The sequence below is a fragment of the Quercus lobata genome, chromosome 9 (genome assembly GCF_001633185.2).
Source record: "Quercus lobata isolate SW786 chromosome 9, ValleyOak3.0 Primary Assembly, whole genome shotgun sequence".
NCBI lineage: Eukaryota > Viridiplantae > Streptophyta > Magnoliopsida > Fagales > Fagaceae > Quercus > Quercus lobata.
The window spans coordinates 24,423,749-24,433,996 of record NC_044912.1 but is presented as its reverse complement, the minus strand read 5'-3'; the positions used below and the strand labels follow the sequence as shown (position 1 = coordinate 24,433,996).

The window sequence follows — 10,248 nt, the reverse complement described above, 5'->3', positions numbered from 1 at the left end:
AGATGACTCTCCAAGCCTCTAAGACTTGCAAAGTTTGAATCCCTTTGAATCCAAGTATGTTTTACAGTGGCTGTTTTTAGGATACCGGGTGATATTTTTCTTTCTTTTACTACTTTCTTTGAGTTTTTTAACAGAGTTTTCTTAGTGATTTCGTTCTAATTATTTGTTGCTGAATGTCCCTCCAGTGTTGGATGCTTCCCTTTTTATAGTGTCATCCTAAGGTTCTAGGGTACCACTGATTCCCCTCCTTTGCTCCCCTGGGTACCAAAGCCCATGTTGTGCCAGCAACTTTGGTGGCCGGTCCTTTCCTTGTTTTTCATAATTTTCTTCTTTTGGTACTTTTTTCCCAAAAGCCTCTTGCTGACTTACCGTTCCGGGGTGTCCCTAGAGAGCTGACCTCTAATCTCTCTTCCTTCAAGGCTTCTACACCTCACATTTTCAGATTCAGCTTTTTTGGCTACCTTTCCTTTTGTCATTTTTCTCGAGTAAGCTAATTCCATCTCTGCCAGGTTGAAAGTTTTCCCAACTACTTCCCTTCGTGGTTCTTCTTTCTGGGTTCCCTGAGGTATCAGCCCTTTGTTCATGAATTGTTAGTCCCCAAGCTCTCTGATTCCTTTCTGCATCATTGGGTGGTTGATAAGGATGTATCAGTTCTTCGTTCCTTGTGTTTTTGTGCACTTCTTTTGAGCTTTCTTAATCTCATTCCAGCTTTGCTGCATGTCCCAAGGACCCCAGGCTTCTGGTAGTCCTTGGGTATCTTGGCCCAGTTCTTATTACTGGACTCCCTTTTGATTTTGTGATTTTGACAAGCTGGGCTTCTTCCTTTCTTCCCTTCGTTTTTTAAGGCCTATCCCTTTGTGGGTTTTGGGCTTAAATCCTTTTTTAATGGATTTGACCCTACCATCCTTTTTTTTCCTTGTTGTGAGCTCAAGCATTTTATTATTATTTTTTTCCCATGGAGTTTAACTTACTGTGCCACTCTAGGCTTTGGTACAGTATGATAACTTTTTAGACCTCAACAGGTAGAGATTGGAATTTACCATATGGGTGTTGTTGCTGAGGAAATAAAAGGGTGAAAATATGGCAAAGGAATTAAGTTGATTATTGAGTTGAATTTCACTACTGGTTCTGTATCAAGTAGGTTTGTAGTTTGATGAGTTAATTGCAGTGTAGATTCTAGTTTGTAACTTTACTATGGATGCTATTGACTATGTTCTTCAATTTGGTTTTGGTTCCAACTTTTAAGCATTTCTTTGAACCTTCAAGCATTTGATTGAACTCTTCATTTTCGTTGTTATATGTTTGAAGCATACTCAATTTATCTGTGTAGAAGAGTAGAGGACGCTAGATGAAGAGACCGACCAGCACCAACTTCTCCTTCAGATGGAGTCTTAGATCGGAATGGGAGGGAGCAGAGCAGTGGGTTTGGGAGCCGAAGAAAAAGAAAATGAAGTGTGATGTATAGAAAAAAAGGTTGGTCTGAAAATAAATTATGATCGTTGGTGGGGAGTAAAGCTTGAATTGTGACGTGACAACACTATGACTGTGGGTCCCATTATGTGAGGGAAATTACCATTGTGCCACCATAACTCTGTTTTGATAACTCAAAAACAAGTTTTTTTGTTTTCATTCTCTATCACTCATCACTCAATTTGTTGAGTAATGAGTGATGGAAATAGATAGTTGAAATTAATCCAAACAAGGGGTGCATGCATGGGACTCATAGTTTTTGAGTGATGAGTGATTGAAAATAGGGTGATGAGTGATTGAAAACACTAAATCCAGACAACCCCTAACTAAGCTGTGACTCCTTATCTTAGAAGTTCCATTTCTTCCTAGTCAAATAAAAAAAGAAAAAAAACAAAAGGGAATACGGGGATTTCATTTGTCATCAGCCCATCATCTCCAAGAGCCAAGCATTTGACCCAACAAGGAAACCAAGCACATGCTCATGTGTATATATATAAGACATCAAAACAAGCTATATAGGGAAAATAATCAATAAACCGCCCATTGTATGATTTTGCAAAGACAAATGAAACACATGGGCTGGCTACCTCCTAAACATGGGTACCTTGAGGAGTTTTGCCATTTTCGTTCTTGGGCAGGCTACCTCCTAAACATGCCAGAACTTTGAAGTGTTTTGCTGTACTCTGCAATTATCGGGGAGCTCTTCACAAGTTCCCAAATCTTGGCATCATTCTTCAACCAATCACGTTCAGAAACAGTCCTTGCAAATAAAGGACACTTCATGAATAGAACCTGTAAGAGAAAATTACTTTTAAGTATATATATTAGTTCATTAATATATAACCCCGTATCATGTCCTAGATTTTCAAGAATTGATGTATACTGGATTATATCAAGATTTTAATGTGTACGTGTGTGGGTGTGTGCACGAGAGAGAGACCTGATCCCGCATTTTCCATAGTGTAGTGTTCTAACTTTCATATTGACCTCTCGGAGAGTCATCCTTGTTCTTCAGAGGGAGTACAAACAAATTTGGCCATGCAGAATCAGGATCAATACTCTGAGCAACAGAGGCTACAGAAGAAAATGGTTGATCTTTGGTCATATTTCCAGATTTGTCTCTCATGAAGGAAGACATGCCAAAATATTGTAAAATGGCCTTCCTCTGTCGGACAATATTATGTGGAGTGAGATCTTGGTCATGTAGTCTGCAAACAGTAAAAGAACAACAAAGAGATTAGTTGCTTTTGTTGCTCTAACCTTTTGTACAGAACAACATATTGAACAACAAGGTTGCGCAACTTCTTGAAATGATATCTAAGAAATCAAAGAAAAGAACGAACTATACATATTGCAATTTGTAATTTTCAGATGAATACAGAAATGAAACACAGATGACATCACATAGAAACAAATGAATCTGGACATGAATAGAACATAAGTTATATCACAAAAGGTGGATCATGGCATATTCAATCCTTTTGCCCTTGTCATGTTTTAATAATTTCTTCTAACTTCTAACCTTTTGTTAAACAAACCGTAATTATATCTCCACTTATGATGGTGAAAAACACGTGCGAAAATATCACTCACTTTGTATGGACAAAAACTGGAGCAACCATATACTCTTCACTTTCATGAACTTTATCTTTGTTTTCCTTTTCAGGCCCCAAATTTGAGCTCAGGGAATCAGCAGGGATTAGTGAAGATGGGTCAGGTATGCCATGTTTCAACAAGTCCACCTGAACGGAGATATCATGCAAGAGATCAAATGTAAAAAGTATGGCAAAGAAAACAACATTCCCCCATAAAAATTAAAAGAAGTTAATGCAAATCCAAAATCTACAGAGAATTTCTCATTTACAAATACAAAGAAGACGTGATTTTAACCAAACTACTTAACAGGAACCTTAAATACTTAATATTGGGAAGAGAGAGAGAGAGAGAGAGAGAGAGAGTCTGGTGATATGCAATAGTTATAACTTCAGTTTAACTTTAATTTTCCATGTAATGATCAGTCTTGTTAGTTTTTACAAAACCATAAGGTCCATAACACCAATATGTTTAAACTTTCAATGGAGAATAGGCATGTTAAAAATTAAAATTATAAAATGAAATGTGCAGATTACATCAGCTGTGACAATCTGAAATGCGAGAAACACTTGGAAATGGAGTTCTAATTGAGAATGACCACTTTGATCACCAAATTTTTGTGCACCAAAGCACTGCATGTGTTTCCCGTTAAAGGCAATTCATGGTCGCTACTGTCGGACAATAGGAGCTATATCAACAATTGCAAATACAGAAAGGTTTAGCAGAAGCTGCAGAAAAATATTAAAGGGGAAAAAAAGAATCAACACTCTCATTTTCAATGTCCAAACCACCATCCAAAATTATTGTCAACATTATTAAATTATTAGGCTGGAGGGTTGATTGGGTTCGCTAATATGTCACAATTATTGAATTAGTGGGTTAGTCAGGTGATAGGGTTCACTATTATGTCAAATTAATGGATTAGTTCCCATTAATTTACAATATCCATTCCAATCAGCTTACTAATTTGTTATTTTTAACATTAATCTCAAATTGGAGTGTATTGTAGAAATTTGTAGTTTAAGGTGGACATCATAGATTGAATGCACAACTACCCTACAATTTTTTTATTTTTTATTTTTTATATATTTTAAATCGGTATAATATAAGTAAATGTTTAAAATTTAGCTGCTTTACAACTGCCCTACAATCTAATATCAGATAAGCTTGAAAGCCACATCTGAATGCCAGAACCACATTCAAACATGTATGGGAAAGTTATGAAACACGACCTCATAGTTTTGGGTAGATAGTTACAACTACCCTAAAATCTATCATCATATAAGCCCGAGAACCACAATTGAACGCAAGAAGCACATTCAAACATGTGAGGAAAAGAATTTTGAAACATTAATTTCAATAGAAATCTTAAGCATGTAACAAATAAATAAAAAGAAAAAAAAATTAAAAAAAAGGAGATACAACGTGCTTGTACAGAAGTTACTCCTAGGTTTTTTATTGGTAAGTTGCACACACAATACGCGGGTCTTGAACAATGAATCCATTAGTGTAGGAGGAAAAGAATTTTTAAACATTAATTTCAATAGAAATCTTAAGCATAAAATAAATAAATAAAATTAAAAAAAAAAGAAAAGGAAAAAAAAGAAAAAAAGAAAGAAAAGGAGATACGATGTGCTTGTACGTAAGTTACTCTTAAGTTTTTCATTGGTAAGTTGTACACACAATAAGTGGGTCTTGAATGATGAATCCATTAGTGTAGGAGGAGAAAAAGCAATTTGAGCAAGACTTTATTGGCTAAGTTACTCATATAAAACATATGACAAGCAGTAATCAAGAAGAGAATCTTACAGTCAACATCAAACGCCACATGTTGTTATCATGAACTCCATCTGATACCACGAGCAATATGTTACAAATAGATGCCAGGAGAACACCTAGCTAGAAGGATTCCTTGCAGCATGGCAGAAAAAGACAAGTTCATATATAAGACCTTCAAACTTCAACAGTTGTAAATATGTGCTCAATTGCACAACACTAAAGATAATTGATAAATCAATGATAAAAGCGAAAATCAGGAAACATGAAATGTATTTAGAAGACTGTCTTTTATCTTAAGAAAACAAATAAATTAATAAACACACTTAGTCTTAAAGTTTACCTGAATACTCATAAGCTCATGAGCCAATTCAGCAGATAGAGACTCACCACTTAGAACTGAAATTGTGGATGAGCCATCAGGTCTCATAATCTCAGATAAAACAGAAGGACTAAATACGGGCTGCAATTCAAGAACAATATATTATAAATGAATAAAGATACCTCAAGATATAGAGAATGCCTGAAAACATTGAAACCACAAACACAGAAAAAGGGGAGTAACTTTCAAATCCTCATGTAATGTATCAGACATGCTACTGATACTATGAGCGTTGACTTGTTTTCCACTGAGAGAGTGAAAAAATGAAAGATATATATGATGATACCCATGCCTCTTCAAACACATAAAAGAAAGCAAGCTGTAAAAGCTAACTTGTCAAGAAGAAAACACTAAATAGAACTCTTGCCAACCCAACTCCCCTCCCTCCACGAAGGATTCAGATATAAATAATTTACCCTCAAGTAAGCATTCACCAGTTTCTTATACTTGTCCATGAGAACCATGACAAATATTTACTTACAAATGTCTTTCTATAGAGTTTATTAAAGACAAACCACATGGGAATATTAAATTCATGATTAAAGTTTATTTGTATGGCATGACAGATGTTAAATATATAACACAGTCACCATGGTCAATAGAAAGGCACATGAAAAATTATGAAGTGAAACATGTACACACAAAGTGCCTTACTGTCCCATGAGTCATTTAGCCACATAAAGCATCCTTTCTTCCTTGACAAGTAATTAGTCACATAAAGATTTCTTTCATTCTTCCCAGCTCCCAAGTTTTTGCTTCCCAAACTTGCTTCAACTCTAGAAGATCTCTATGATTCTCAACTCGTGACTTAATGTGTGAAATTCAATAGCACAGAGGAATACATGATACAGACATATTCTTGACGAAATTAATTAACATTTTGACCATTAATATTGGAGTAGACAAAGAAAACTTACAAAAGAACACGTTAGTCTCTCTCTCTCTCTCTCTCTCTCTCTCTCTCTCTCTCTCTCTCTCTCTCTCTCTCTCTCTCTCTCTCTCTCTCTCTCTCTCTCTCTCTCTCTGGGGACATATAAGAGAGGCTATGACAATTTTTTTTTTTTTTTTTCCTTCTTATATTTAGAGTGTGGAAGTTTCAGCCTTTCAGGTATAGTTAAAAGGGTCCATTTTCTTGGGCGGGGCAACCCAGATGGCCTCTTTGTGAATTATCACCCTCTCTCTTTTCTTTTCTTTCTTTTTTATTTTATTTTATTTTTGTTCTTTCCTGTTTGGGTACTGAGAAAATTAGGGAAGAGCTAGTAAGAAAAATAGAATACTTTCACATTGCATTCAAGAAAATGATGGAGCACTTTGACTGAAGTGGAAATTATATTATGTTTGTGTCTATGTGTCTATAGCTTCTACATTTTCAATTTTTCTTTACAATTTTTTATTAGTGGTTTTTTGCATTTGAAATTTTTAATTGAAACAAAGAATATGTACTTCAAACAAAAGAGCAACAAAATCATAAATAATAAAACCTTTACCTGGGTATCGAGAAGTATAATGCGTTCGGAAGAAATCCTAGTTTCAATGCCCATGCCCATACTACAATGTCTTGCCATTGCTCTACTTTCTTCTGTCTCTATCACGAATGGCGGTAGCATTCCTTGCATTGCAAGTAAAAAAAAAAAAAAAAAAAAAAAACTATCTTATTCTTATCCCAACCACCACAAATTTCAACTAAAAAAAAAAAACGAAAGAATTGGAAGCATTAGTATATACTAACCAGGTGAGGTAGCATCAAAACCATAAAGCTCGTTCATAATGGTGGACTTGCCAACCCCAGGTGGACCAAACACTCCCACCACAGTAAAACCAGTATTCTCTGTTAGAAACTGCATTTTATTAAACCCTAAACATCATTAGTAGCTACCTTTACTTATGGGGCTTTGTTTTGTTTGGTTGCAGAGAGAGAGAGAGAGAGAGAGAGAGAGAGAGAGAGAGAGAGAGAGAGATGTGGAACTTCTAAGGTTTTAAAACAAGAAACACTTACATCAATGTAAGGAATAGGTACCTTTTCAAATTGCAGGGTTACGCTTTTCCATTGCCATTGCAAGAAGTATAACTTCTAGGGTTTTAAAGCAAGAGTTGAAATGATCTGTTTCTATTACTTGTCTTCTCTTTTTAGCCTTCTCGTTTAAATTCTCTTTTTAGCTTCCTTGGTGAAATTGTGATTGATAATTGTACATCTTTGTTTTGAACGCAAATTGTTCCACAACTTTTATCATGCCTTGTTGCGATAACAAGTTGTAGGTGGTAAACAATCATTTTCATAAGAACCCATCACTAACATCACTTTTAATTTTACATCATTTACAACCTACCACTTTAGTAAATTACAGAACAAGTTGTATACCTAGAAACTTTCTCATGATAGTGGGGCAAATTGGCAATAACATAATTGAACAAGTGGAGACAGAAAATGCAATATACAGTACAAGTCCAATTGTAGAACTGATTTTATAATTTCCTATGGAGCTGGACAATCCTCTAGAGTCATTTCTACTACATTTGGAGGCCAAAAAGCAGCAAAAGAATATGACAAGTGATTACAATGGTGAATAATGGACATGCAACTTGCCAGAAGCACAACCCCAAGAAGTTTCTAAAGACGGCAATCTAATGAGGTAAGGATGATCATTAGGGGCCTAACCAACTCCTAGCAAATTACTTTACAAAAATATACAGACATGCTGAGAGTATTGTTCATGGAGAGATGTTCAAACTTCTTGTTGTTGATCAATGCTCATGCTTGACACGTGCTTTTAGTATTCCAGGAAGAGGCGGTGAGGTGGGAGGCCTAATTGTTGTGTTTGACATTGGAGGAAGAGGTATCTTCGTTTGATACATATTTGACACGCTAGAACCTTCACTTCCATCTGCAGTAAAATTGGGTGCCATATCATCAACCTGTGGTCTTTCACAAAATTTCATTGCCTTCAGAACATATTTGTCATCATGGAGCTCAAACGGGGTGCTGCAAATGGGACCAAATAAAATGATAGTTAGTGAACCTTAAGTACAATAAATCAAATACTTGGAAAAAAATTATAGTCTAGAAGATGCAATTGGTTGGTTCCCTCTGCTTTTCTTGTAGCAATTTTGAGAGTCACTAAAGCAGGGGACAACATAGTATTTCTGACTATATCAATACCATGCTAGTGAGGACTGTCTCAGCAGTCAACATCCCCTTTACAAAATGGTGTATAGATGTTTGAAGAAGATCAGTCGATTAATGGGAGTTGAAATTTGAGAAATATAGCATGCTCAAAGGCTTGTTTACCTGTTGAAGTCAAAATGCACCAGCTGCATATCTTCTGATATTTCCACCTCAACAGTTGCATGTGGCCGTGTCTAAAAGATTTGAGCTAACCTTGTAAAGGCTATAACAATGGAGTTTACACAGAGAATACTCAGTGAGAAATAAGAGAAAGCTAGAGAGAAAGATCTGAAAGAGAGACGAAGAAAAAATGGAAAATTCTGGAAGAATACTCACTTACTTTTCATTACACTTTGAATGTTCAATAAGTGTATAAAATACTATGAACGTTTAGACCCCCAATTTCCAAATTATCAATTCAAGCTTATTATCAAACAATTAATGTGCGGAATATGAACATAAGTATATAACAGAATTGATAAACAATCTCAACCAAATAAAATCACATCCACAGCAGAAATTAAATGGCAAAGATTAAAAGAAGAGAGATGCAAACACAAGGACAACACAACGATGTGTTATCGAAGAGGAAACCGAAGCCCTCGGCGTAAAACCTTTCCGCCACCCTTCAAGCGGTAAATAATCCACTACAGAATGTAGTTGGGATACATGAACAGAAGAAGACCCTCCAAGCCTAATCTACCCAGTATACCTAAGCCCTCCAAACTACTACTCCAACGAGGTTGCGTCGAACCTATTTCTTCTTTAACTTACCGGATTCCGTTATAGCCCATAGCATCAACTAATATGAAATTGGTCTCTTCCTAACTGCTTCCTAAACACCAAATGGCCTTCTCACATATGTGAGTATGGTGAGAAAATGTTTTGATAATGTACCTCTCAAGGATGTAACAATGGAGAGGGTGAGAGAAGAGGAATTTGAAGAGTCACTATGTGAAGATTGGGGATGAGTCAATCTTGTTTTTCTCTAGGGTGTCTCTCTCAATATTCTCTCTGGAAGCTCTACTCATTTCATGGGTATAAGGGGTATATATACTAGGGTGAGAGTGCAATGCGAAGAGTCAGTTTTTTCAAAACAGAGTTGGCTAGCGGCTTGGCCTCGTGACTTGACTGAGCCGCGAGTTCCAGCCGTAAGGTAACTGAATGGCCAGACTGGATTTTTTGTCCTGTAGTGCTACAGCTGGCATGACGGTTCAACTTCTTTGCATGCTTGGCATGTGTGCAACTTCTGGCGGCTTGCAAGCCGCGAGCTACCCACGAGATCCAGTCACGAGTCCCTGCTTCTTTGCACAATTTTGAGCATTTCTTCATACTCTTTCACACACTACCCTTACATGATTCCCACCTAAATACAGGATTACTAATTGCTAAAATACAAGCAAATTTGGCACGGAATAAAACCAATAAGATGGTTGATAAAATTCAACCTTACACACTTGATGCTTTATATATACAGTCTAAGATGTTCACTAACTGCTTAACTAACTACCCTTAAATCTCGGGATTGATCCGTAAAGATTGGAGAAAAATACAGAATAAAATAATTGAAATAACTGCCTAATTAAGCTAAGAATCTGTTTAACAAAACTAAGTAAAAACGACAACGTTTCACTTAATTACAAACTCAACAATATTTAAATAGAACAACACCGTTTAGCTTTAACACAATAAATGCTATTCTAGCCGTTGGATGAGAAACTAGCCGTTACTACTCTTTGCTTTGGAACTTTAATTGCTCTACTTTGATTGTTCTGTTCTGTGCTCTTACTCTTAACATCCCCCCTCAAACACGTGGCGGTATCAACCAAGAGTTTGCCACGAAGAAGCAAGAAATGAGGACTAG

The 10,248-nt window shown here is 36.2% G+C and overlaps 1 pseudogene; it reads right to left on the bottom strand.

The window, feature by feature from the left end:
- Positions 1–2,109: 2,109 nt before the first annotated feature.
- Positions 2,110–7,065, bottom strand: LOC115961447 (annotated as a pseudogene).
- Between the last annotated feature and the right edge of the window lie 3,183 nt (positions 7,066–10,248).